Here is a 27,352-nt window from a genome sequence, read left to right on the forward strand (position 1 = left end):
TTTTTTATTTGCTATTACAATGCAGATTTTATGTTTGTTAGAAATGTTGGTTATGATGCTTGTTCTATCTCTAACGGTTTGGTTAGCATGTAACTACTGTGAAAAATGTGATAATATAAAAAAAAAAGTTATTTTAAAAAAAAAAGGAAATGGTTGATGATATCTGTCTAAATCAATGGTCAGTGTTAGTTTTCTTTCTCCATTTCTCAATACCAGGAACTTTTTTCCACATTATGCCCTTCTCATCCAAAATGTAAACTTATTGGAATCAAATAGTTCTCTCTATATAATGACATATAAAATAATACATTATTTAATATGCATTACCCTTATTCTAATCCCAAATATACAAGTGCAAGATATTTTGCGGTTTATCAGTTATCCTTCTTTTTTTTTCACGTGTCTGGATGTCTCTTTTTCTCCTTTTGACATTTAACTTAAAGCTATAGCATTAACTCCCACCTCATGACCTTTATTCTTCCCTACTGAAACTTATCTCTGCTGCCTACTGAAACGATGCCTTCATTTGTCTTCAAAATTAAAGTTGCATGTGCAACAATATGACCTGGGGAATGATAGGTGGTACAATTCGAGAAAAGGAAACAGTAATGGATGCTCTTAGACAAGTGGGTCATTCACACCAAAATCCTTCATCCTCCTCCAGGGTTCCTTAGCCCTGCTCACTATCAATGTGACATGTGCTCTCCAGATGGAGTTTAAAGAAGAAAAGGCTTTTTATCTATGCAGATAATTCCCCCGATTCTTTACATTATCAGAGTTCTCTGATGTCCTGCAAATCTGGACCACCTTGTTCAAATAATTATTTCAGACTTGAGGTTGCATTTACACCAAATTATGTCTTAGAACTTTTTTGAACAAATTCTGGAAACCAGTGTCTCTCTCTGTGTCTTGAACACATCCTGACTCCATTATTTGTTAGGTGGCTAATCCATGTTTTGGTGTGTTAACCACTTCAATACAGGATACTTTTGCCCCTTCCCGCCCAAGACAATTTTCAGCTTTCAGATCTGTCGCATTTTGAATGACAATTACGCAATCATGCTACACTGTAACCAAACAAAATTTATCATTTTTTTTCCCACAAATAGAGCTTTCTTTTGGTGGTATTTGATCACCTCTGCGTTTTTTATTTTTTGCTAAACGAACTAACAAAGACTGAAATTTTGTGGGAAAAAAAAAAACATTTTTCTTCGTTTTGTTTATTAAATTTTGTTTTCTCCTGCACTGATGAGTTGGCACTGATAAGGCACTGATATGTAGAATTGTTTGGCACTGATATGCAGCACAGATGGGCACAGATGGGCACTGATATGCAGCACTGATAGGTGGCACTGATGGGCACTGATCGGCTGTAATGGGCAATGATTGGCACTGATAGGTGGTACTGATTGGCACTGACAGGTGGCACTGATGGGCAGCACTGATGAGGTTCAGGTTTTAATGCTGGGCACTGATTGGTACTGTGATGGGCACTGACTGGCAATGTGGTGGGCACTAATTGGCACTTATATGGGCACTGATTGGGTTTTTTATGGGGCACTGACTGGCAGCTTATGGGCACTTTTTAGCAGCTGGGATGGCACATCTGATGGGGCTGTGCTGATAATCAATGTGCTGATTATCAGCACACCCCCCCCCCCCCCCCCCCCAACAGTATGAAGTGCTGATCAGCTCTCCCTGTCAGCATGAACAGAGGAATGCTGTTTAACGGCACTTCTTGGTTCACACAATGATCAGTTGTGATTGGTCACAGCTGATCACGTGGTAAGAAGCCTCTGCTAGAGGCTTCGTACCACGATAGGAGATGTGGCATGTCAGACTGACATGCCGCACTCGCGATCGCCGCGGCATGTTATCCTGCTGGAGACATCATGAGACGCCCAGTCAGGATAATTGAACCACTTCCCAGCCGTCAGTCAGCTGTAGGCCGGGTGGGAAGTGATTAATCTACATTCAAAGCAACAGCTTTATGGGGTGACATCAGAATGACTATGATTCATTCAAGGACAGGGTCCACCTGAGTTTGACCTTTCAGTATTACATGGATGGTAGATTGTTGAAGCACACAACAGCTGCTTACATGTTTGCGGGTCACCATCAGTCTGGAGCTGTCCCTTGTGTAGATCCTGGCCTGACCCCGATTGACCCATAACAAAACTAAACAAGACTTTAAGGGCCATGACAAAATGGTATGACAAGCTTCAAGCTCTGTAATGATGCAAACTGTCATTCACATGACAAACTGATGTAATTTGTTATACATTTTTTCAGATTTTGGCTTTTTATAGGGTTCATGCAACACTACAGGTCTAACATGTGTTCAGAAGCATATCCCTATGATCTTTGTTCAGGTGACTCTGAATGCCATTGGACATGCTGAATGTGCCAATAAACTCATAATACTGTATAGTACATACAAGAATGTATACCATTATTGAGGCCTGCTGATTTTATAGGTTGTTATTGTATTTAACTCTCAAAGTAGCTGCTTCTACTGTACTCAAGGGATGGGAACAATACAGTTGCACAGATCATTTTAGCAATAGCCGAGAATAAAATGTCCTTGAGTTTGAATGCTATTGTGGATAGTTCTGTTGCCTGTTTAGATAACATGAAAAGCAAAACACCATCATAATTACCCATCCGTGCCACAAGAGTGATCTTGGTTTATCCTTATTTATTTTGAAATCCACATTCTCTGAAATAGTCTGGATGGTTCTTGGGAAAATGTGATGTCTTTTCTGCAGTGCAGCTTGTGGAGAGATTTCTTGAGATATTGTTTAGACATGAGTTGGAATCCATTGCAATCTGGTGCCTTTTCCAAGTAAAAAAAAAAAAAAAAGTCCCAGGGAAAAAATACTTTAAGAATCATCATGTTGATATAATGCTTTCCAAAATCAACTTGTCAATTAATAATGCCATATATTAGTAATGGAACCCAGCCTTTTTTCGAAATGTCATTGGGCTAATAAAAGAAAAAAGGATGATATAAAGTAAATAATTTAGACACTAAATAAATGTTGTTAATTCTTTGCATAGTGTTTATGCCAAACCGTTTGTTAATTTTTGTTTATAATCCAAAAAATCCAAATATGGTTATTTTTTTACATAGTTTTCAGTGGTAATAAAATAGCTTTTTTATGGTGTATCTTAGTATTCCCAAATGCTAAGAATTTGCTGTAATAATGAGCACTTGAAATTGGGAAAAGGGGGGTTATATATGCCATACTGAAATTTTGCTGCTAACAAGTGATCACAATCACAGAGAGAAAAAACTGAGGTTTGCTTGATGAAGTCATATTTTGTCGTTATTTTAGTTATAAACTGGCCCCACTTAAAGTGGGCATAGAAAAGAATCACCCCCTTTAAAATAATGACATTTTGTTGCTTTGCAGCCTGAACTGAAGACAGACAAAGTTTTTTGTTTTTTACTTTTTTTTACTAGTGCAACTTATAACATCCAAGTAAGTGAAAGATATAACACCAACATGTCAGAAAAAAAAAAAAAAAAACAGAATCACTGAGCATCACCCTTCTTATGTCAGTTCATTGTCTGATCATATTTTGCTTTAATTACAGCCTTTAGTCTGTTGGGATATGTCTCCACTAACTTTGCACATCTAGATTTTGCAATATTTGCCCACTCTTTTTTGCAGAACTGCTTCAGTTCAGTTAAATTTGATGGTGACCGTTTGTGGACTGCAGTCTTCAAATCATTTCTCCTTCAACCACTATGTGGTCATTGTTATGTTGGAAGGTAAACCTTCTTCCCATTGACAACTTTCTTGCAGATGGCAGCAGATTTTCCTCAAGAATTTGATGGTATTTTACCCCATCCATTTTTCTTCTATCCTGACAAGTGCTCCAGTCCCTGCTGCAGAGAAATACACCAATTAAAGGATATTACCACCTCCATGCTTTACTGTAGGAATGGTGTTATTTGGATGGGGAGCTATATTGGATTTCCACCAGACATATTGTTTGGTGTTGAGGCCAAATAATTAAATTTTAGTCTCATCTGACCACCTTAAACGCATCTTAAAATTCTGAGGCCACGTGGAAAAATGTGTTATGGTCAGGTGAGAGGGGTCAATTACGTCATGATGGAGCATGGCAACTCGGTGACTTAATTGACCATACACTGCCAAATCCATGTTTGGTCAGTTATGTCATTGGGTGGTCCCGCCTCTCTTGACATCATGGACGCCACCCCCATGTTTACTTAAGTGTCAAGGGGGAAGTGGCATGTCAGTCATCGGGAGCCAAGTGCTGGGAGTGGTTGTCAGCGGGTGTCGGGGGTGACAATGGATGGACTTCAAGGGACTTAAAAAAAAAAAAAGTATAAAAGACGTGCCAGAAATGTTGTGCTTTTTAGTTTGTTTTTAGTTTTTTTTATACTTCTCATTTTTTGGTGAGTGAATAGGGGTACTATGTACCCCTAAACATTCACAAAGGAGGGGGGGTGGGATCTTGGGGCACTTCCATATTCCGATAAGTCACTCCCTGCACCCCAACAACCACCAGGCCAGGGTTGTGGGGAAGAGGCCCTTGTCTTCATCAATATGAGAAAAGGGCGCTTTGCTAGGGATGACCCTGACAGGTTTTTATTGCGGTTTGTGCTGCCATTAGGAAAGTTCACCCTCTCCATTTGTCCTGTGTACCATTATCATTGAAAGTGAAAGCAATAGAAATTTACAAATTTTGCCACCAGAACAGTAATAGAGGGGAAATCTTCCAATGGGGACTCATAAGGAACTCATAAGGCAACAACTAGTTCTGGTGACACAGCAAGATTTTATTACTTTGGAGGAATTTCATCTCTCTTCCTGTTTTGGCTATGGGGCAGAAAGTGAAAGGAAATCTTCCCTATGGGACACAGATGGCAAATAAAACAAAACTAAAGGGGTTGGAACCCTCCCCTACTCTATCCAAAATGTAAAAAAAATAAGTTTTGCATTTAGTTACACTATAAATCATTTTAAATAACTTTTTTCTTAGGAGTTGAAAGAAAAGCAGACAGTCATTTTACAGATTTTTTATTTTTTTGCCATTACTACCTTAAACCATAAAGCTTTATCAGTTTCATCAATAAGGTCCTCAAACACTACAAGATCAACTTTAGAACAACTGTAACCTTCTAGCCAATTTGATCTCGTTCACTTACAATGATTGTAAAAGACATATCGGTATATTCATTGTTGGCAAATTAATCTAATTCAGACATTTGTACTGTCAGCTTTAAAAATGATACATTTAATAATGTTTCAATAAATACATCACTTCATTTTTGCTTTTTAGATTTGCCTGGAGTTCAGCTTTAAGGAGACAAGCAATATTTTCTGCTGAAAAGCAGTTGCTTAAATAAATTAGGAAAATGTGTTTTTTGTTAGAGGCATGAAGGAAACTACTGTCCTCTATTTAATTTATGAAACAATATTAATTAATCTTGTAACTGCAGAAATAGGTCTGCATGCCTTCAAAGTTTTTTTAACCTCCTACCTGATCGAAATATTCAGCTACTTTTTTGGATTGGTTCAAACGATAATCATAGTTTTGTATTTCTGCACTATTGAATAACATATGCTAAAAACCTTTTGCATACAGAGCACTTAGGTCTCTGTGGTATGTGGATGATCCTAGTAAATGATAATAATTGAGACAGCATGGATATAGGACAAAAAGAAACACCAATCTCCTTGACAGGTCCATATGATGCTTATATTTCATGGTGGGATTTTATAGCATTTTGCTATCAACTTGTGAGTATGAGGATTTCTAAATGATATCAGAGCAGCTGTTTTGTTATTATTGGCCATTTTGATTAGTGAAAAGGAGTGAATGTATCATTAGATGATCTATGTGTTAACAATGAAAACTGTTCCTACAGTGAGGAAAATAATTATTTGATGCCCTACAGATTTTGTAAGTTTGCCCTCTTGAAGGTTCTGTGATTTTTATCATAGGTGTATTTTAAATGATAGTGACAGAATATCAACCAAAAATCCAGAAAAAAAAAGAAATATTATAAATTGTGTTGCAGTTCAGTAAGTAAAATAAATGTTTGATCCCTAAGCAAAACATGACTTGGTAGAGAAACCCTTGTTGGCAAGGAAAGACTTTCTTGTATGAGATATGTTTAATTCCACACTTAGGTATGAATGTGGCTGTTGCATCCCCTTGGAATTCCACTAGTGAAGTATTAATATAATATATACCTGTAAAAGGGTGAAATGGCTCTGCCAAAAGAACTCAAAGGTGTAGTGACCACTTGCAGTCAAATCAAAAACCTGATGTGTGCTGCAGTGCATAAACCTTCGTATATATGCAGACTCTTATCAAAAAAAGTGCAAATGCTTGTATGTACCAAATATCGGACAATCCTTAACCACTTAAGCCCTGGACCAATTTGCAGCCAAAGGACCAAGCCCCTTTTTGCGATTCGGCACTGCGTCGCTTTAACTGACAATTACACGGTCACGCGACGTGGCTCCCATACAAAATTGGCATCCTTTTTTTTCCCCACAAATAGAGCTTTCTTTTGGTGGTATTTGATCACCTCTGCGGTTTTTATTTTTTGTGCTATAAACAAAAAGAGCGACAATTTTGAAAAAAATTCAATATTTTTAACTTTTTGCTAAATGTGATAATTTTTTTTCCCTCAGTTTAGGCTGATATGTATTCTTCTGCATATTTTTGATTAAAAAAATCGCAATTAGCGATTATTGATTGGTTTGCGCAAAAGTTATAGTGTTTACAAAATAGGGGATAGTTTTATAGCATTTTCATAAATTTTTTTTTTACTAGTAATGGCGGCGATCAGCAATTTTTATTGTGACTGCGGCATTATGGCGGACACATCGGATATTTTTGACACATTTTTGGGACCATTGTCATTTATACAGCAATCAGTGCTATTTAAATGCACTGGTTCCTGTGTAAATGACACTGGCAGTGAAGGAGTTAACCACTAGGGGGCAGTGTAGGGGTTATGTGTGATGTTATGTGTTTTTTTAATTGTAGGGGGCGTGGCCTGGCATGTGACGTCACTGATCATCTTTCCCTATAACAGGGAACAGACGATTGGTGACAGCCACTGTAGGAAGCACGGGGAGAGGGTTGTTTACACAGACATCTCCTCGTTCTTCAGCTCTGTGACCCAATCGCGGGACACCAGCGGCGACTGGGTCCGCTGGTCCTGCGGCCACGGTCATGGAGCTCAGGACCAGGTCGGAAGCGCGCCGCCGGCCGAACCACGGCTGGGCACTTAAAGAGCCATGTACAGGTACGTGATTGTGCCCAGCCGTGCCATTCTTCCGACGTGTATCGGTGTGAGGCGGTCCTTAAGCAGTTAAATAAACATACATATAAAGTGTTGGGAAAATTAGATGGTGATATTTAAATGGCAGCATGAAATGCATATATATAATTGTGCTTTATATCGTTTTCCAAAGTGACTAATATAAATAATGTCCTTTATTAGTGACTTTTCACAGTATTCCAAAGTGACTTATGCAGTAAATTGATCACATCTCCTGTGCAGAAAAGTGAATTAGCACTCGTGCTCCTCTCTCGGTTCCACACTCACCAGATAGCTGCGCCCCTGCAGGGGTAAAGTGCATGTAACAAAATCTGCCTTTGATCCTGGTGTCCAGTAGAAGAGCCTCCTCCACGGTGTGTTAAATCATGGGATATCCACATGAGGAGCACCGAAGTGCAAATCCACCGCACAGAGCAGTGGATTTGTTAAAATTTTTTTTGCTAAACCCCTCCCCAAAAAACGAGACTTTAGTATCACTTTAACGCTGGTATGAAACGAGGCTGGGACTATGAGATAACCCCTAAAGTATGGTGCTTGATTTCAATAAACTCACAGTGTTTACTACAGTGGATGCTAGCACCATTAACTGGCATAGCAATATATGTTTTTTAAAAAGCTGCTGTGTTTTATCTGTCATTACATTGTTTCAGTGTTCCAAAATTTGATACAGTATGATTTAGTGATACTCCCGAATGTTACCAGACACCCATTAAGGGGACAATATAAGTGCATACTTTAAATTATTAATGAATGAATGAATGAATGAAATACTTATATAGCGCACAATGCGAACTGAATCGCCTCTAGGCGCTGTGGCGAGCTTTGATCATCTGCTAAAAGAGGAAGGTCTTGAGTTTTTTCCTAAAAGCCAGGTGATTTTCTTCCAGGCGGATGTTTATTGGTAGAGCATTCCATAGCCGAGGCCCTTGGACAGCGAATCTCCGATCCCCCTTGGATTTATACCGGGCTTTGGGCACGAGGAGGAGGTTTTTGTTGGCTGATCGAAGACTGCGGTTTGGTGTGTAATGATTTATTTTCTCCATTAGGTATTGCGGAGCTTCTCTATGCACGCATTTGTGGGTGAGGCAAAGGGTCTTGAACGTGATCCGATTTTTTACGGTTAGCCAATGTAAGCTCCTCAGTGAAGGAGAAATGGATTCCCAGGGTTTTTTTCCTGTTATCAGCCTTGCCGCCGTGTTTTGGATCAGTTGTAATCGCGCAAGTTGATATTGTGGTAATCCTATGTAAAGCGAGTTTGCGTAGTCCAGTCGTGAATTAATGATTGTTCCAACTACCACTGCTTTGTCATTCTTTGGGATAAAAGGGATGAGTCTGCGAAGCATGCGCAGCAGATGGTGAGATCCACTGACTACTGCTCCTATTTGCGCATCCATTGACATTTGTGCGTCTAAAATAACCCCGAGACTCTTCGCTTTGGTCTTTGGGGAGATAGTCTGCCCAAAGACGGTTGGTGGAGACCAGGAGGTTTTGGTTGCGGGCTTATGATTTGGGTGTAAGATAAGAAGCTCTGTCTTTGATTGGTTCAGCTGGAGGGAGTTGGTGGTCATCCAGTCCTCTATTGATTTGAGGCAGTTTTCAAGTTGTTGTTGGTGATCTTTTTTTCCATTGATCCGGAAATAAAGTTGCGTGTCGTCAGCGTAAGAGTGGAAGCAGAGATCTGAGCATCTGATGATTTGAAGGAGTGGGCGAATGTAAATGTTGAAGAGAACGGGTGACAATGGAGAGCCTTGAGGGACTCCACAGGTGACTGCCCGAGTTTCGGAGAGGAATTTTCCTAGTTTCACTGTCTGTGACCGATTTCCTAGGAAGGACGCGAACCAATGGAGATCTATGTCTTGGACTCCGGCTACTTCTGTGAGGCGGACGAGTAGAGTATTGTGATCTACTGTATCAAACGCTGCACTTAGGTCTAGCAGTACGAGGAGACACGGCTCTCCGTCATCTGCCGCTTCGAGGGCGTCATCCCAAATCTTGAGGAGAGCTGTTTCTGTTCCATGACCCGGGCGGAAGCCTGATTGCAGCGGGTCCAGGAGTTTGTGAGTATCCAGGTGAAGTTGTAGCTGATGTACTACAGATTTCTCCATGATCTTAGAAATGGTGTTGAGGCTTGTAATTGGCCTACGGTTGTTTGGATCCTGAGGGTCCAGGTTTGGTTTCTTGAGTAGAGGTTTGACGATGCCTTGTTTGAGGATGCTGGGAACAATCCCTTCGTGGAATGATCGGTTTATGAGGTGGGTTATGGTTGGAGCCACGATGTCGGAGCATTCTTTCAGATTGCAGTGTTTACTTTAGCATATTTTTATGTAACATTAAAGTGCTACTAAACACATACTGTTTAATTTCCCTTCTATTTCTGTATGTGGATAAGGCCACTGTAATTATTTTAATAAAAAAAAAATCAAGTACCCTTTTTCTAATCAATATACAGCTGTCATATGACTCAGCTCTTTCCCAGACTGTCTGCTGTTTGAGGTGGGGGAACTTGACTAGCCTGCATAGAGTCCTGACCTCAACCCAATAGAACACCTTTGGGATAAATTAGAGCAGAGACTGCGAGCCAGGCCTTCTTGTCCAACACCAGTGCCTGACTTCACAAATGCGCTTCTGAAAGAATGGACAAACATTCCCATAGACACACTCCTAAACCTTGTGGACAGCCTTCTCAGAAGAGTTGAAGTTGTTATAGCGGCAAAGGGTGGGCCAACTCAATATTGAATCCATGGGCTGGGAGATCATTAAACAGACATACACATCTGTACAAGGTGATGTATGCCTGCATCATCTTTTAAATCATTTCTATTTTCACCAAGAGTTACATTTTGGTTAGATTTTTGGTCAAAAAGATTTTTTTTCTTTTTGCTTTCTTTCAAGTTTTCTTGAGTATTTTCACTGCTTGACAGCACATGCTAGGATCTAATTGCAAGTGCGATTCAGCTGTATGTAATTGCCTTCAATCTTTCATTTATGTGATATGCCTTGCCTCTTTTTATTTTTTATGCTATATACTTGATGTTTGCTTGAAAGATGGTTAGCTATGAGTAAGCACTGATTACGGTGTGAAACGCGTCAGTTTTTCCTGTACCCTGTTATTCCCTTTGCTGTGGATTTTTTGATTTTGTTTTGATGTGACCCATGTTGTTTCAGTTAAAGATGGGATTTCAAGCCTTTTTCCAGTGTGCGGCTATCCAGAGTTTTGTCCTGCTTGTTTGCTCAATGAGTGTGACCACATGGGCTGCTCAGATGTGATGGGGAATAAATGCTTAGCATAGAAACTAAGCATGTGCAGAGTTGCTACCACATCTGCAAAATCCCTAGCTGAATTGGGGACATGAAAAGAAGGTCGAGATAGAGAGCAGCAAGATCATCCAGGATTTTTGCAGAATATAGAAAACAAATCTCATAGTGACTGAGTGCATATGAACTGCATGTAATACATCATTTATTGGTAGTTTATTATGATGTGGGTTTAGTGACACTTTAAAGGGGAGCTCCACCCAAAAGGGGACGCTCCACTTGTTTGCCCCCCGCTCCTTTAGCTGCCACATTTGGCACCTTTCGGGGAGCTGGTACCTGTTTGCCACATTTGGCACCTTTCGGGGGAGCTGGTACCTGTTTTTGACAGGTACCCATCCCCACTTCTGGAAGTTTGGCCCTGCTCCGTCCTCCTCTTCCGGGCCATTCATAAAGCACAGTGCACTTTAGGCATGCACAGTAGGGAACCACCTGTGAATATGTACGGCTTCACTGCCTGTTTCCCTTACAAGGAATAGTGGCGGCAGCACCCGAGAGCCGATTAAAAAATCAGATGAGTGCTGACATTGCGGGATCCCTGGATAGTTAAAGCGGGGCCACCCTAAAGTGGAACTTCCGCTGATCGGAACCCTCCCCCCCTCTGGTGTCACAATTGGCACCTTACAGGGGGGAGGGGGGTGGAGATACCTGTCAAAGACTTCCGGGTGTCATTTCCTGTCCTGCCGCGCTGTCTGCTGGGACACACACGGGTCCCAGTGACAGCGCGAACAATTCCTATTGCGCTGTGCGACTTGTGCATGTGCAGTAGGAAACCGGGAAGTGAAGCCGATTCGCTTTACTTCCTGATTCCCTCACGTAGAATGGTGACGGCAGCAGCCAAGAGCCGAGCGATCGATCGGCCTCGGCTGCCGGCATCGCTGGAACCCGGGACAGGTGGGTGTCCATTTATTAAAAGTCAGCAGCTGTAGTATTTATAGCTGCTGGCTTTTAATATTTTTTTTTTTAGGTGAAATCCCTCTTTAAGTATTTGTAGCTGCTGACTTAAAAATTTTCGGTGGGGGGCTGCAGCTCTGCTATAACTCCTTTACAATGCCTCTTTGTAAAACCAGACAATTGACCTCCTTGTTTATTAGCTATTGAAATATCAGGCATATTGAGAGTGAATGGGTTTTAATGTGTTGGCTGATTCTCATTGCATTGTGAGAAGAAGTTGTAAATCGAGAATCACTGTGTAGCTGTGCAAATCAGGAAGAAGTAGCTGTGTATGTAGTAATATGTAATATTTTCCTCTGCAACGTAGCTTTTCTCTATATCTACAATGTGTAATGACAGCAGCTTTCTCTTGCACCTGTGCTCAGGCTACGGGCATTATTTTACATATGCTAAACAAGCAGTTAAAGCTCTTTAAAGCAAGCTATCTTTGATATCTCTTGTTGCTTGCACTGTGAAGTTATTTATCCACAAGGATTACAATAAAGAGTAAAAAAGTCAGGTTTGTGATGGTTTCTTGCAGCGTAGGAACACTTGCTGTGTGTTTACAGTTTTTGCTCTCTAAAGAAATAATAGTGTAAAAAACTTTTTGATTTCAGTGCTTCTGTTATGAATTTATCCACAATGCCTGTAGCTACTAAGGAGTGGGGGCTTGCTTTAAAGTGCTTCTAATGCTTGTTCAGCTTGTGTAAAAACTTTGAAACTGAATTCCATGATTGATATATTTTGCAAAGTTACATTGGGCCAGATTTACTGCTTGCGCAATCAGGAATCACATATGCATACTTACACTGGGTGTATGCATAAGTGATTCCTGATTGCGCAAGCAGTAAATCTCTGTGGGAGCCCCAGCTACTACAATGATGGTTGCGATCTTTAGGGTGCTGTGCCGAGTGGTAGCCCTTCTAAATACCATCCTTAAAACAATATCTAATTTTTTTCCCCTTTAGGTGTTTATGCCCTAAAAACAAACATCGGGGGTTATTTACGAAAGGCAAAACCACTTTGCACTACAAGTGCACTTGGAAGTCCAGTCACTGTAGCTCTAAGGCCCCTTTCACACTGTCGGACCGTTCAGGTCCACCTGTCAGTTTTGACGGTCGACCTGAATGGGCGCTCCATGCTGGTCTGTGGAGTGACAGATGCCAGCGGTGACATGTCAGCTGGCATCCGACCCGGTCCGATCCACCAAAAGCAGATGGATGGCCCTATGCCCGGATCCGTAGCTATCGGATCGGGTGAGATCTGATGAAAACAGACATGCTGTCTGTTTTCATCCAATCTCTCCGTAGAATACAGTGGCGTTCGATAAGCCCCTCCCCGCTCAGTGAGCAGAGAGGGACCTGTCATCCGCTGGCTCAGCGGAGATCAATGGAGAGATCTCCCGCTGAGCCGGCGGACAGAGGTGGACTCCGTGCAAGCGGAGCCGCCTTGTCTGGATGAGGCCTAAGGGGGACATTCAAGGAAAATAAAAGCATCGTCTGCATCTGCAGCATCTCTCACTGTATATCAGCTGGTTACACAGCATATGAGGACACCACTCATCTATTAGTAGCATCTCCTGGTCTAGTCCTCTTGAAGATGGAGCAGGGAACACCATGCTCCAAAAGCACTAAGGAAGAAAGGTAGAGCAGTGACTTCTAAGCTAGCGTGCCTAAACCATGTACAGTCGAGGGACATTCTGCAGAGCACTGCCACACCATTTGCCAATTAGTGTGGCCAGCTGATTTCCCAGGATATTAGATCCCATGACAGTTGACCGCCTCAGATGACCTGTCAGCCTCAGAGTCCACGCTGATTCCCTGCACTTTTTGAGTTTTTTGACTTTTTGAGAACTATTGATATGTGATTTGTAGGCTTCCACACAACCACATAGAAGAGAGAAACCAACATTGAGAGAGGTCCTAAATGCAGTACAACAATATAATTCCTTCATTACTTCTGTCATGGCACAGGTAGAGTGAGTCGAGGAATACATTTCCCTTTTAAGACCTGACCTGCAAAAAACTTGCAAATAGATTGCAGCACTTAATAATAAGTGAGGTTGATTTACTATAGACAAAAAGATTTTCAATTTGAGAGGGAAGTTGTACTTTTCAAGGGAATTTGCCCCAGAGGTAGTGAAAGAAGTGAAACTCTGCTGACTAATATTAACCAATCATGTGCAATCAAAAATGCAGTTGTTCTATTTCCTTGTATGCAATTGGGTATTCTTTCCAAAGTGAAACTTGACCACATTTAGTAAGCTATGGGGCAAATTTGCTTGCAATGTGAACAGCCTATTTGCCTTTAGTAAATCAACCCCAATGATACCAGTCAAAATATCAGTCTATTTTCTAATCCAGAAAAACTAGATGATTTAGAGAGTAGACTGTAACACAACAACTGTAAATTCTGTGGGAAACAATCTTAAGGAAAAGGTTGAGAAATCATCCCTATTTGGAAAAAATGTGCTTACATCTCTATATGCTGTGAAAAGGGCCCATCTTCCTTCCCTGAAAATCCCTGAGACCCATGCTGGCTCAGCTGCTAAACTATTAAGACCAGGACAATATCAACATTGTTACAATCAATGGCGCCAAGGTCTTACTATTCCCCGTCTTATCTCCAGATGTATATTGGAAGAGGGCAACATTTTATAAGAAAAATGTTGCGTAAAAGATCTGTGTCTGACCTCTGCTATGATTAAGCCCATCTAAGGATTGTGGTAAAAGGTTAGGAGATTCATAGTACCTAATGATGTATTAGGAGAGGTTTTGTTCTAGACTGTTAAAGTATAACCAAAGGCAAAAGTGGAGCTCCACCCAAAAGGGGAACTCTCACTTATATGCCCCCCCTCCTGTGCCACATTTAGCACCTTTCGGAGGGGGGAGGGCCTGATTTTTACAGGCCCCCCTCACCACGATGGGCCACGGCCCAATATCCCGCCAGTTCGCACCTTCTCCCACCGCCAGGCCAATTAGAATGCACAGCGCACTTCACGCATGCGCATTAGGGAGCCAAAAGTGAAGCCGAAAGTCTTCACTGCCTGGTACTCTTACCAAGAATGGCAGCGGCAGCACCCAGGAGTCGATTTGAAGATCGGCTGGGGTGCCGACATCGCGGGCTCCTTTGACAGGTAGGTGCCCTGATATTAAAAGTTTCACCCAGACTGGACCTCCTCTTTAATTTTGGGACAGAGTGGAGATCGATTAGAACACCTGTTTTTATTGCTACCTCTGCCTCTGTTAGTAAGATTCCCCTTCTGTATTAGTCATGTTTACTATTATCATCAAAAGTGAAAGTAAAAGAAAAACCCAAATTTTGGGTTGTCCACAGAACAGTAATAGAGTGGAAATCTTCCAACTGGGGATACTAGTTCTGGTAACCTGGGGGGCCCCCAATGAATTACCCAGATTTTCTGAGATTTCCTCTCACTTCCTGTTTTGGCTTTGTGACTGGAAGTGACAGTAAATTTCCACAATAGGACACAGATGGCATTTTTTTTTTTTTTTTTACAGGGGTTATAACCCTCCTTTACTGTGTCCAAAATGAAAAAAGTTTTGCCAGTAGTTCTGCTTTAATGGATTTTATCAATTTATTTGTAATCGCTTTATGTCTTTAGGGCAGTGGTTCTCAACTCCTGCCCTTAGGACCCACTAACAGGCCAGGTTTGCAAGATAACTGAAATACATCACAGGTGATTATAATTTGCTGCTCAGTGATTGCAGTATTCTCGTCTGCATCTCCCTAATGTAAAACCTAAAATCTGACCTGTTAATGGGCCCTCAGGACTGGAGTTGAGAACCTCTGCTTTAGGGCCTGTTTAAATGTATGTTTTGAACATTCACATAATGATTTATTTTATGTAAACTGTATGTCAAGATATCAGTAGTATATCAGATTGGTCAAATGATTAAAAAAATGGTTATACAGCAAATCTTTTTTTTTTCAACTAATACTGTGGAATTCCACATATGTCTCCCACCTCTTTTATCAGCACAGGAGTTGTTCATTTTGATGGGCATGTATTCAAGGCCTAATGTTGCTCTAATTTGAATTTGATTAGCTTGGAGATTTATTTAGTTGAGAGCCAAATTGTAGCAAGTTCAGATGAACAGGAGCGATAACGTTGAAAGTGGAATGGTTTGTAATAAGGGTAGAGTTTATTGTTTTTGGATTTTAACCATGACATTAGCAGTGATTACACTTCAAAATCTGCTGTGGTGTACCTTTTGCAGATGTTGTGTAGTGCATTATCATTGAAATATATTAACATTTGCAAACCATTTTATAATTTGTAACCCAAGAACTATTCCAGTGTTAACTTTTAGGCTTATTATAAATGTAATATTTACAATATTTGCTAGGAACCCGTTATATATATTTTAAGAGTTAAAAGGTTTGATAGAATATGTTATTCTGAGGCCGCGTACACACGCGGGGACTGTTCGCTCAACCTTGTCCGCTGAACAGTGTTTCGGCTGACAGTCCGCTCGTGTGTGGGCTTTCAGCGGACAGTTTCAGCGGACAGTCTGACGAACAAAGTTCCGAAAAACTGTCCGCTGAAACTTGGTTTGAGCGGACAGTCCGCCCGTGTGTAGGCTTGTTCGTCAAACTAAGTCTCGCGCATGCTCAGAAAGAATTTACACGCGAAAGTTGCATTGCAGTGTATAGGACGTCGTTTTCTAGTCCCGTCGTACGTGCCGTTCACGTCACCACGCACGGTTTCAGCGGACTGTTCGTTCGTCGTGTGTGGGCAAGTCCGTCCATGCTAATTTTGAGCGGACTGTCCGCTGAAACTGTTTGACGGACAAAGTTGAGCGAACAGTCCCCGCGTGTGTACGCGGCCTTAGAGTTTGTGTAATAAAGAAAGGCCTATTTATTCTTTCTCTTTCGTTCATTGACGGACCCAGCTCCAGTAATATTGACCGTAGGGTTATTACGCCACTTTCAGGAGAGGACTAGGCAGAACATGTAATACATGTGAAAACAACTGAACTTTACAGTTCCGCCCAGGGGGCGGTCCCTCTGGTAATAACCCCTCAGCCTGCTTCCTGCAGCTCAGTTTTTTTCTGCCTAGTGAAGGAGAAGGACCTAGGATCCCTGTAGGACCATTGGTCCTGGGAATTTTTTCTGGATTTTTGCCTTTTGCGCAAGATTTTAAGATCCTGTGATCTGCTATCCATAACCGGCTGGGTGACAGGCTGGATAATCTAGATTCTTGTAGTCTCCCCAGCCTGGCCATCGAGCGTGTGCAGACCCTAGCTACGCACTGGGTCGGCCACGACATGCCCCTCAGGCTCCAGGGGCGGCCGGTGAGCGCAACGCTCTGGGGCACACACATGACCGGACTACCAACAGCCACCCCGTACTGCTCGGGAGTGGGTCTGTGATGGGATGTCCCCAGCTCGTCCGGATGGTAAGTACAGCTCTTCCTTTCCTCGGCGGGCTTGAGCAGCTGGGCATTCCCTGGGAGGTCGATTAAGGGATCCCTTTCTTCCCTCTCTTCTCTCCCTGTCCCTATTTTCTTCCCTCGCCTTGTGGGGGATGCTGTATGGCTGGGCTTCTGAGCAGTGTGTGTATCTGAGCCAGGGGTCCTCCGGGGGCCTCTGACCTTGGATTGGGGGCTGCACTGGTTGTCTGTGTCCCTGGTTGTCTGTGGTCTCTCCGCTGGTGTCTGGGGGCTCTGAATGTGCTGTCGCCATATCGCTGTTCATTCACTGTGTACAGTTGCTTGTCAGCAATTTTCTGTGTCTCTGTGGAAAGCATGGTCAGGTTTGGCAGCCATTTTCCCTGTGATTGCCCTTTATACGGGATGGCCAGCGGCAATTTTGTTGTAGCTCAGCGCGTTTTTTATCCTTTTTCGCTGGTCCCTGTAGCTCAGAACAGCACTTTTTTTTGCTCTGGACACCTGGGAGCTGACTCTGGACACAGGCACCTGTAACAGAATGGCGCAGCACTTGGGGTGTTGAGTCCTGCGGTAGGGGCCCCTCAGTGTGCAGCATCTAGGAGGGTGGGATTGTGCACCTGTCCTAAGTCCCCAAGGGTGGCAGACAGGGTGGGTCAGCATGGCTTCAGAAACTGGTGTTTCTTCCCCAGAACTCCCTGCAATTGCAATTGGCTCATCTGCAAACAGTGCAGTGCCTTTGGACGCTTTGTCGGCGATCCTTGAAACATTCGTTGCCAGGGTGGAGGCGGTGTTCGGGCACAAAGGTGGTAAAAAGCAGCCCCTGCACCACGTCCTCCGGGGAGAACTCTGACTCACTCGGGCTCTGCCGTGACTGGTGGCCCCTGCTCTGATATGTCAGAGGACACTGACCAGGACCGATCGGACAATGAGGATGATTCCCCACCCGGGTCCGCACAAGACAAAGCGCTAGTTGGAGCACTTATCACAGCTGTGCGTGATACCCTGAAAATTCAGGATACAGCAGGATCCTCTGCTGAAGTAGAGGTCCCTTTTGGGTCCCGTAAGCCAGCCCGTGCACCTAAGGTGTTTCCGTATCTGACTTATTTCGATAAGTTCATCTACAAGGAATGGGGAGGCCCACAACAGACCTCCTCTGTCCCCAAAAGAATGGCGGTGCACTACCCCTTTGAGGAGAGCCTTCTTAAAAAATGGTTGGCTCCTCCAGTTGTGGACCCCCCAGTATCCAGGTTAAATAAAGTAACCACAATCCCGGAAGAGGGGACTCCTGCATTTAAGGACCCTACTGACAGGAAGGCCAAGGCAGTGGCCCGTTCCTTGTTTACGGTTGTGGGGTTAGCAAAACAACCAATACTGGCCACGGCACTAGGGTCGCAGACACTTACTGAATGGGCAAAACTTTTGCACCGCAAATTTGAGAAGCAGCAGGCCTCTCCTGTCTGCGTGGAACTGACAGACCAGTTGGAGCACGGCCTTAATTACATTTGTGACGTGGCTCCGGATACGCTTCCTTTTCTTTCCAGGGCTTCAGTGTCCGCAGTGGTGCTGTGGCGCCTGATTTGGTTAAAATGCTGGTCTGCGGACCAGGCATCTAAAAAAAGCCCTGACAGATCTACCCTTCCTTGGTGAGCGGCTATTTGGAGCCTTGTTGGATGACATTATTAAGAATGTCACAGGTGGGAAGAGCACCTTGCTCCCACAGTCCAGGAAGAGTAAGGAGCCACACCGTAGGCCCTCATTTTCCTCTCAAAAGAGACTATTTGATCTGCCCGGGACTTCAGCTAAATGCTCCTAGTCCGACAGGGCGACTACTGAGGGACAGAAGCGTCCCTGGATTCGCAAGCCTAACAAGCCAGCGACCAAAAATGCTTCCGCTTGAAGATTTGTCCCTGCCCGTCACTCGGGTAGGGGGTCACCTTCAGGAGTTTGCAGCCCGGCGTGCCTCTCGGCCAATGGGTCTGCAAACTGATTTCATCGGGCTACAAGATAGGGTTTCTCTCTCTTGGCCACTAAACAGATTCTTCCCCTCCAGTATACCCTTACTCCCGGCTCGCCATTAGGCCCAATTTGGGGCAGTAAGGGACCTGCTAAGCTACGGGGTGATAGTGCCTGTTCCGGAAACGGAAAGGTTTCTGGGGTTCTACTCAAATCTGTAGTCCACAAAAAGGAAGGGGTACATCCAATCTTGGACCTGAAAGCCCTCAATGTCTTTGTAAAAGTACAGAGGTTCAGAATGGAATCGGTTCTCTGTTTTACTGCACTCCATCAGGGGGATCCCCTGGCGTCCTTGGACATCCAGGACACGTACCTGCACATACCCATATGCCTCAGGCATCAGAGGTTTCTGCGATTTGCAGTAGAGGAAGCCCACTACCAGTTTATGGCTCTCCCCTTTGGCTTGGCTTCAGCACCCCGAGTCTTTACCAAGGTATTGGCTCCAATTTTGGCGTTGTTACAACAACGCGGGATCGCAATCATGGGTTATCGACAACGTGTTGTTACGACAACGCACGATCGCAATCGTGGGTTATCTAGAAGATCTCCTGAGAGCAGCTTCCGCCTCAGCATTAAAGGAGGATGTGGCGATCACCATGCAAACCCTGCAGGAATTTGGGTGGCTGTTGAACCTAAAGAAGTCGGTGCCTGTGCCGACTCAGCGCCTGTAGTACCTAGGCTTACTTCTGGACTCCGTGGAAGCGAGAGTGTTTCTCCCTTCAGACAAACTTCTGACTCTCAAAGCCCCAGTGAAGCTGTTGATGAACTGCAGGTGGTCTTCGCTGAGCTTCTGCATGTGAGTCTTGGGCCTCATGGTGGCCTCCTTCGAGGCGGTACCATACACCCAATTTCACACCAGAGTCTTGCAGAAGGAGATATTGACAAAATGGGACAAATCTCTGTTATCCCTGGATCGGCAGATTTGGGTGAGCCAGTCAGTCAGGGACTCCCTGCTCTGGTGGCTGAGATCCCCAGCACTTCGGTCTGGTAAGTCGTCCCTACCTCTGCATTGGACAGTGATCACAACAGATGCCAGCCTGACTGGCTGGGGTGGAGTACTGGGAATACAGTCGACCCAGGGCCTCTGATCAGGGGGAGGGATCCAAGTTGGTGACCAATTTGCTCGAGCTCCGAGCGAACAGGCTATGCCTCTCCACATGGTCGATGAGACTAAGAGGGCGTCCGATCAGGATCCAGTCAGACAACGCCACGGCAGTGGCATATGTCAACCATCAAGAAGGAACAAGAAGCTCGGTTGCAGCACAGGAGGTTGCTCACATCCTTCGGTGGGCAGAGCGGCATGTACTGGCCCTGTCGGCCATATACATCCCGGGAGTAGAAAACTGGCAGGCGGACTATCTAAGTCACCAGATGCTGGACCCAGGAGAGTGGTCATTGCATCCGGAGGTGTTCAGGCTTCTGTGCCTGTGGTGCGGCACACCAGACGTGGATCTCCTGGCCTCTCAGCTCAATCAGAAGGTGCCGAGGTTTGTATCCAGGACAAGAGATCCTTGGGCAGACGCGGCAAACGCGTTGGTCCCATAGGCTCAATACCGACTGATCCTCCGCTAAAACTGTTACCACGTCTGCTCCGCAGAGTGGAGGCCGAAGGGATTCCAGTGATACTGATTGCCCCAGGTTGGCCTCGGCGTCCCTGGTAGACCGACCTAGTACGCCTGGTTGCGGACGCTCCCTGGTGGCTATCGATGCAAGAAGACCTTCTGTCTCAAGGTCCGATTCTCCATCCTGCTTTACCATCGCTGGTTTTAATGGTGTGGCTGTAAAGAGCCAGTTGCTAAGGAACCAAGGCCTGTCTGACTCAACTAATTCAACTATGTTGAGGGCATGGAAATCTTCTTCTTGGAAGATATACCATTGTGCATGGAAGGCTTATATCCCCATGTGTGAGGAGATGGGGTGGCATCCACGCACCTATTCCATTTCCAGGATCCTGCTGTTCCTACAGCGAGGAGTAGACCAGAAATTAGCACCATCAAGGGACAGATATCAGTCTTGGCTGTCTTTTTCCAATGACCCCTGGCGTCTCACTCTCTGGTGAGCACCTTTGTGCAAGGGGTCCGACATGTAGTCCCTCCGATGCGTCCACCCTTGCCCCCGTGGGATCTGAACCTGGTGCTGTCGGCGCTTCAGAAACCGCTGTTTGAGAACATCAGGGAAATTCCCTTGTTGACTCTTTCTCAGAAAGTGGTCTTCCTAGTGGCCGTTACATCGGCCAAGGGGGTTTCGGAACTGGCGGCCTTGTCTTGCAAGTCGCCCTAACTTGTTATCCACAGGATAAGATGGTGTTGCATCCGCAACCTTCTTTTCTACAAAGGGAGGTTTCCGCTTTTCACCTCAATGAAGACATTGGGGGTTATTTACTAAAGGAAATTCCACTTTGCACTAAAAATGCACTTGGAAGTAAAGTCTCTGTAGATCCGAGGAAAATAAAAAACAGCATTTTAGCTTGCACATGATTGGATGATAAAATTAGCAGAGCTTCCACTCGTTTCAGATCTACCCCTTAGATTTAGAGTGACTTTACGTTCAAGTGCACTTGCAGTGCAAAGTGGATTTTCCTTTAGGAAATAACCCCCATTGTGTTACCATCTCTGTGTCCTAAGCGAACACATCCTAAGGAGGTGGCTCTTCACTCTCTGGATGTGGTCCGGGCTCTCAGGATATATTTGTCTGCCACGGCTCCCTTCCAGAAGTCAGACTCTGTTCGTTTCGGTAGCTGGTCCGAAAAAAGGGATAGCGGTCTCGTCGTTCACCGTTTCCAGGTGGATCAGACAGATCGTGGTCCAGGCTTACGCCTTGAAGGGGCAGGTACCCCCCTTTCCTGTCATGGCTCACTCCACCAGGGCAATTGGGACCTCTTGGGCTTTCCGACATCAAGTTTCAGTCGCTCAAGTGTGTAAGGTGGCGACTTGGTCGTCCGTCCACACCTTTACAAGGTTCTACAAAGTGGATGTAAGCGCATCTTCCGATGCCTGCTTTGGCCGCAAAGTTTTGCAGGTGACCTTGTAACACTCTTTCTTCTGTTAAGAAAAAGTTACCTTTTTTGGCTGTTAATGCACTCTGCTGCATTTGTTGACCACAAGTTCTGATGCGGTTGGTTCAGATGGTGACTCCCCTGTTAGGGAGCATCACTGGTTGTGGGTGAAGTTATGTTGCTGTTCCCACCCCTCGTTATGACACTGCTTGGGGACGTCCCTACGGTCAAGATTACTGGAGCTGTGTCCGTCAGTGAACGAAAGAGAAAATAGGATTTTTCTACTCACCGTAAAATCCTTTTCTCTCAAGTTCATTGATGGACACAGCACCCTCCCCTCCTATTGGTTTACGTTATACTGCTTGTTAAAATACTGAGCTGCAGGAACCCGGCTGAGGGGTTATTACCAGAGGGACCGCCCCCTGGGCGGAACTGTAATATTCTGTTGTTTTCACATGTATTACATGTTCTGCCTAGTCCTCTCCTGAAGGTGGCGTAATAACCGTACGGTCAAGATTACTGGAGCTGTGTCCGTCAATGAACTTCAGAGAAAATGATTTTTCGGTGAGTACAAAAATCCTATTTTTCTGTTTTAAAACACTTCATTGAAAAAAGTGTAGAAAATACATTGCAAGTACAGTTTTGTCACTAACAGAATGAAAGAAAGTCAATGAAGGCTAGTAGAATAACAGACACATTGAATGCAATATGTTTCAATAGCTTTGAGCTGAAAAGGATCAAGAGTAGAGCCCCTGTCAGTGGCAGCTGGTGTTAAACATTTTTTGGGGGGGCGCAAACAAACTGAAAAATACTGGAAAAAAAACATCAAATGTAGCCACTGTGCCCATCAAATGCAGCCACAGTGCCCATCAAATGCAGCCACTGTGCCATCAGTTGCAGAAATTGTGCCCATTAAATGTACAGTGCCTTGCAAAAGTATTCACCCCCCTTGCTATTTTTCGTGTTTTGTTGCCTCACAACCTGGAATTAACATGGATTGTTTGAGGCTTTGCATCATTTAATTTACAGAATGTGCCCACAAACTTTGAAGATTTTTTATGTTTTTATTGTGCAACAAACAACAAATAGGACAAAATAACAGAAAAAGTCAATGTGCATAACTATTCACCCCTCAAAGTCAGTACTTTGTAGTGCCACCTTTTGCGTCTATCACAGCTCCAATTCGCTTTGGATAAGTCTCTATGAGCTTGCCACATCTAACCACTGGGATTTTTGCCCATTCCTCCTTGCAAAACTGCTCCAGCTCCTTCAAGTTGGATGGTTTGCGCCTGTAAACAGCAATCTTCAAGTCTGACCACAGATTTTCTATTGGATTGAGGTCTGGGCATTGACTAGGCCATTCCAACACATTTACACATTTCCTCTTAACCACTTAACAACCGCCCATTGCCGATTAACGGCTTCAGGGCGGTTGTTTAACTCTGAGAGGCCGTTAATTAACGGCCTCCCAGAATTCTGCTCGCGCGCGCCCCCTGGGGCGCGCACACAAGATCATCCGTGATGGACCCGGCGCATCACGGATCACGGTAAACAGCCGCTGGTCGCGGCCGTCATCACTTGTAAACAAACCGGCGTCATGTTATGAGGCCGGTTCCTCCCTCCCCCTCTCTGTACCGATCGGTACAGCGGAGGGGAAAGAGATCGGTGTTAGCAGCTCTGTGGGCTGCATCTGCAGTGCCCACATCGCTGCTCACCGAATTTAACCCCTCAATTTCCTGCCAATACTCTGCAATACTCTGCAGTACCCTGCCATTACTCTGCAGTACCCCCCCCATTACCCTGCCATTACTCTGCAGTACCCTGCCATTACTCTGCAGTACCCCCCATTACTCTGCAGTACCCTGCCATTACTCTGCAGTACCCTGCCATTACTCTGCAGTACCCCCCAATACTCTGCAGTACCCCCCAATACTCTGGAGTACCCTGCCATTACTCTGAAGTACCCTGCCATTACTTTGCAGTACCCCCCAATACTTTGCAGTACCCCCCAATACTCTGCAGTACCCCCCAATACTCTGCAGTACCCTGCCATTACTCTGCAGTACCCCCAATACTCTGCAGTACCCTGCCATTACTCTGCAGTACCCCCAATACACTGCAGTACCCCCCAATACTCTGCAGTACCCCCCAATACTCTGCAATACCCCCAATACTCTGCAATACCCGCCAATACCTGCCAATACCCCGCCAATACTCTGCAATACCCTGCCATAAATTGCCATATCCAGCCATACTCGGAGATACCCAGCCATACTCGGTGATACCCTGCAATACCCAGCCATAGACGCCCCCCCACCCCTCACCGCCCTCCGGTGCTTTTACCAACTCGCCAATACGATCAAAGCCAGAATCTTTTTTTTTTTATTTCAGGCTTCCCAGCCTAGAGGTGAGATGTGGGGTCATATTGACCCCCAAATTTCACTGTAAAGAGGACCTGTCATCCCATATTCCTATTACAAGGGATGTTTACATTCCTTGTAATAGGAATAAAAGTGATCAAAAATGTATTTTTGGGGAAAAAAATGTCAAACTAAAATAAATAAAGTAAAATGAACAATAAAAAAAAAAAAAAAAATGTAAAGCGCCCCTGTCCCCATGTGCTCGCATGCAGAAGCGAACGCATACGTAAGCCCCGCCCACGTATGAAAACGGTGTTCAAACCACACATGTGAGGTATCGCTGCGAACGTTAGAGCGAGAGCAATAATTCTAGCCCTAGACCTCCTCTGCAACTCAAAACATGTAACCAGTAAAAAAAATTTAAAGCGTCGCCTATGGGGATTTATAAGTAGTGACGTTTGGCGCCATTCCACGGGCATGTGCAATTTTGAAGAGTGACATGTTCGATATCTATTTACTCAGCATAACTTTATCTTTCACTTTATGCAAAAATTGGGCTAACTTTACAGTTTTTTTTTTTTTTTTTTAAAGCACAAAACTGTTTTTTCCCCCAAAAAAACGCGTTCGAAAAAATTGCTGCGCAAATACCGTGTGAGATAAAAATTTGCAACAACCACCATTGTATTCTCCAGGGTCTTTGCTAAAAAAAAATATATAATGTTTTGGGGTTCTCTGTAATTTTCTAGCAAATAAATGATGATTTTTACATGTAGGAGAGAAATGTCAGAATTGTCCTGGGTGCTCCAGAACGCCTGATGGCGCTCCCTGCATTTTGGGCCTCTGTATGTGGCTACACTGTGTAAAAGTCTCACACATGTGGTATCGCCGTACTCGGAAGTAATAGCAGAATGTGTTTTGGGGTGTAATTTGTGGTATGCATATGCTGTGTGTGAGAAATAACCTGATAATATGACAATTTTGTGGAAAAAAAAAAGGAAAAAAAATCTTGATTTTGCAAAGAATTGTGGGAAAAAATGACAACTTCAAAAAACTCATAATGCCTCTTACTAAATACATTGGAGTGTCTTCTTTCCAAAAAGGGGTCATTTGGGGGGTATTTGTACTTTTCTGGCATGTTAGGGTCTCAAGAATTGAAATATTCCGTCAGTACTTCAGGTGTGATCAATTTTCAGATATTGGCACCATAGCTTGTGGACTCTATAACTTTCACAAAGACCAAATAATATCCACCAATTTGTACTTATTTTTACCAAAGATATGTAGTAGTATACATTTTGGGCAAAATTTATGAAGAAAAAATTACTAATCTGCTAAATTTTATAACAGAAACAAAGAAAAATTCATTTTTTCACAGAATTTTCGGTCTTTTTTCTTTTATAGCACAAACATAAAAAACTTAGAGGTGATTAAATACCACCAAAAGAAAGCTCCTTTTGTGTGAAAAAAAGGACAAACATTTCATATGGGTACAGTGTTGCATGACTGAGTAATTGTCATTCAAAATGTGAGAGCACCAAAAGCTGAAAATTGGTCTGGTTATTAAGGGTGTTTAAGTGCCCAGTGGTCAAGTGGTTAAACCACTCAAGTGTTTCTTTAGCAGTGTGTTTGAGGTCATTGTCCTGCTGGAAGGTGAACCTCCATCCTAGCCTCAAATCACACGCATAGTGGTACGGGTTTTGCTCAAGAATATCCCTGTATTTAGCACCACCCATATTTCTCTCAGCTCTGACCAGTTTCCCAGTCCAGATGGCTGAAAAACATCCCCACAGCATGATGCTGCCACCACCATGTTTTACTGATGGTGTTCTTTGGGTGATCTGATGTGTTGGGTTTGCGCCAGGCATAGAGTTTTCGTTGATGGCCAAAAAAGTTAAATTTTAGTCTCATCAGACCAGAGCACCTTCCTCCATACATTTTGGGAGTCTCCCACATGCCTTTTTTGCAAACTCAAAACGTGCCATTTTGTTTTTTGCTGAAAGTAATGGCTTTCTTCTGGCCACTCTGCCATAAAGCCCAACACTATGGAGTGTACGGCTTATTGTCGTCCTGTGTACAGATACTCCAGTCTCTGCTGTGGAACTCTGCAGTTCCTCCAGGGTTACCTGAGGTCTCTGTGCTGCCTCTCTGATTAATGCCCTCCCTGCCCGGTCCGTGAGTTTTGGTGTGTGGCCATCTCTTGGCAGGTTTTCTGTTGTTCCATGTTCTTTCCATTTGGTTATGATAGATTTGATGGTGCTCCTAGGGATCGTCAAAGATTTGAATTTTTTTATAACCTAACCCTGACTTGTACTTCTCAACAGCATTGTCTCTTAATTGTTTGGAGAGTTCCTTGATCTTCATGGCAGTGTTTGATTAGTGGTGTCTCTTGCTTAGTTGTTGCAGCCTCTGGGGCCTTTCAATAAGGTGTGTGTGTACATCTAATGACAGATCATGTGACACTTAGATTGCACACAGGTGGACATCATTTTACTAATTATGTGACTTCTGAAGGTAATTGGTTGCACCAGAGCTTTTTATGGGCTTCATAACAAAGGGGGTGAATACATATGCACATGCCAATTATCATTTTTTTATTTCTGAAAAATAGTTTTATGTATATATTTTTCTAATTTTACTTCACCAACTTAGACTACTGTGTTCAGATTTTCAGAATTCAGATTTAAAAAAAAAACATTGAACTAAAGGCTGTAATGTAACAAACTGTGCCCATCAAATGCTGCCACTGTGCCCCATCAAATGCTGCCACTGTGCCCATCAAAAGTTGCCACTGTGACCCCGCCCGCTTGCCTATCTTGGTGGCAAGTCAGGCAGCGGGTGATGGTGGCGAGCTGTGGGACCTTACTGCAGGTCAGAGAGCGGCGAGCTGTGTCCTCTATGCGTCTCCTCCCCTCCTCCTGATAAGCATCCAGTAGCAGCGCCTGTCCTTTCAGCCAATCAGGTGACGGGTAGCAGACCCGCTTTACTACAGG

General features: G+C 43.9%; 1 protein-coding gene across 2 annotated transcripts in view; it reads left to right on the forward strand.

Annotated features, from left to right (window-relative positions):
- The window catches only part of ATP8B4 (ATPase phospholipid transporting 8B4 (putative)), a 531,442-nt gene that overhangs the window by 335,682 nt on the left and 168,408 nt on the right, over positions 1–27,352 (forward strand). The window lies entirely within an intron of this gene.

The sequence above is a fragment of the Lithobates pipiens genome, unplaced genomic scaffold (assembly GCF_037356315.1).
Source record: "Lithobates pipiens isolate NorthernLeopardFrog02 unplaced genomic scaffold, aLitPip1_a1.2 Scaffold_8, whole genome shotgun sequence".
Taxonomy (NCBI): Eukaryota; Metazoa; Chordata; class Amphibia; order Anura; family Ranidae; genus Lithobates; species Lithobates pipiens.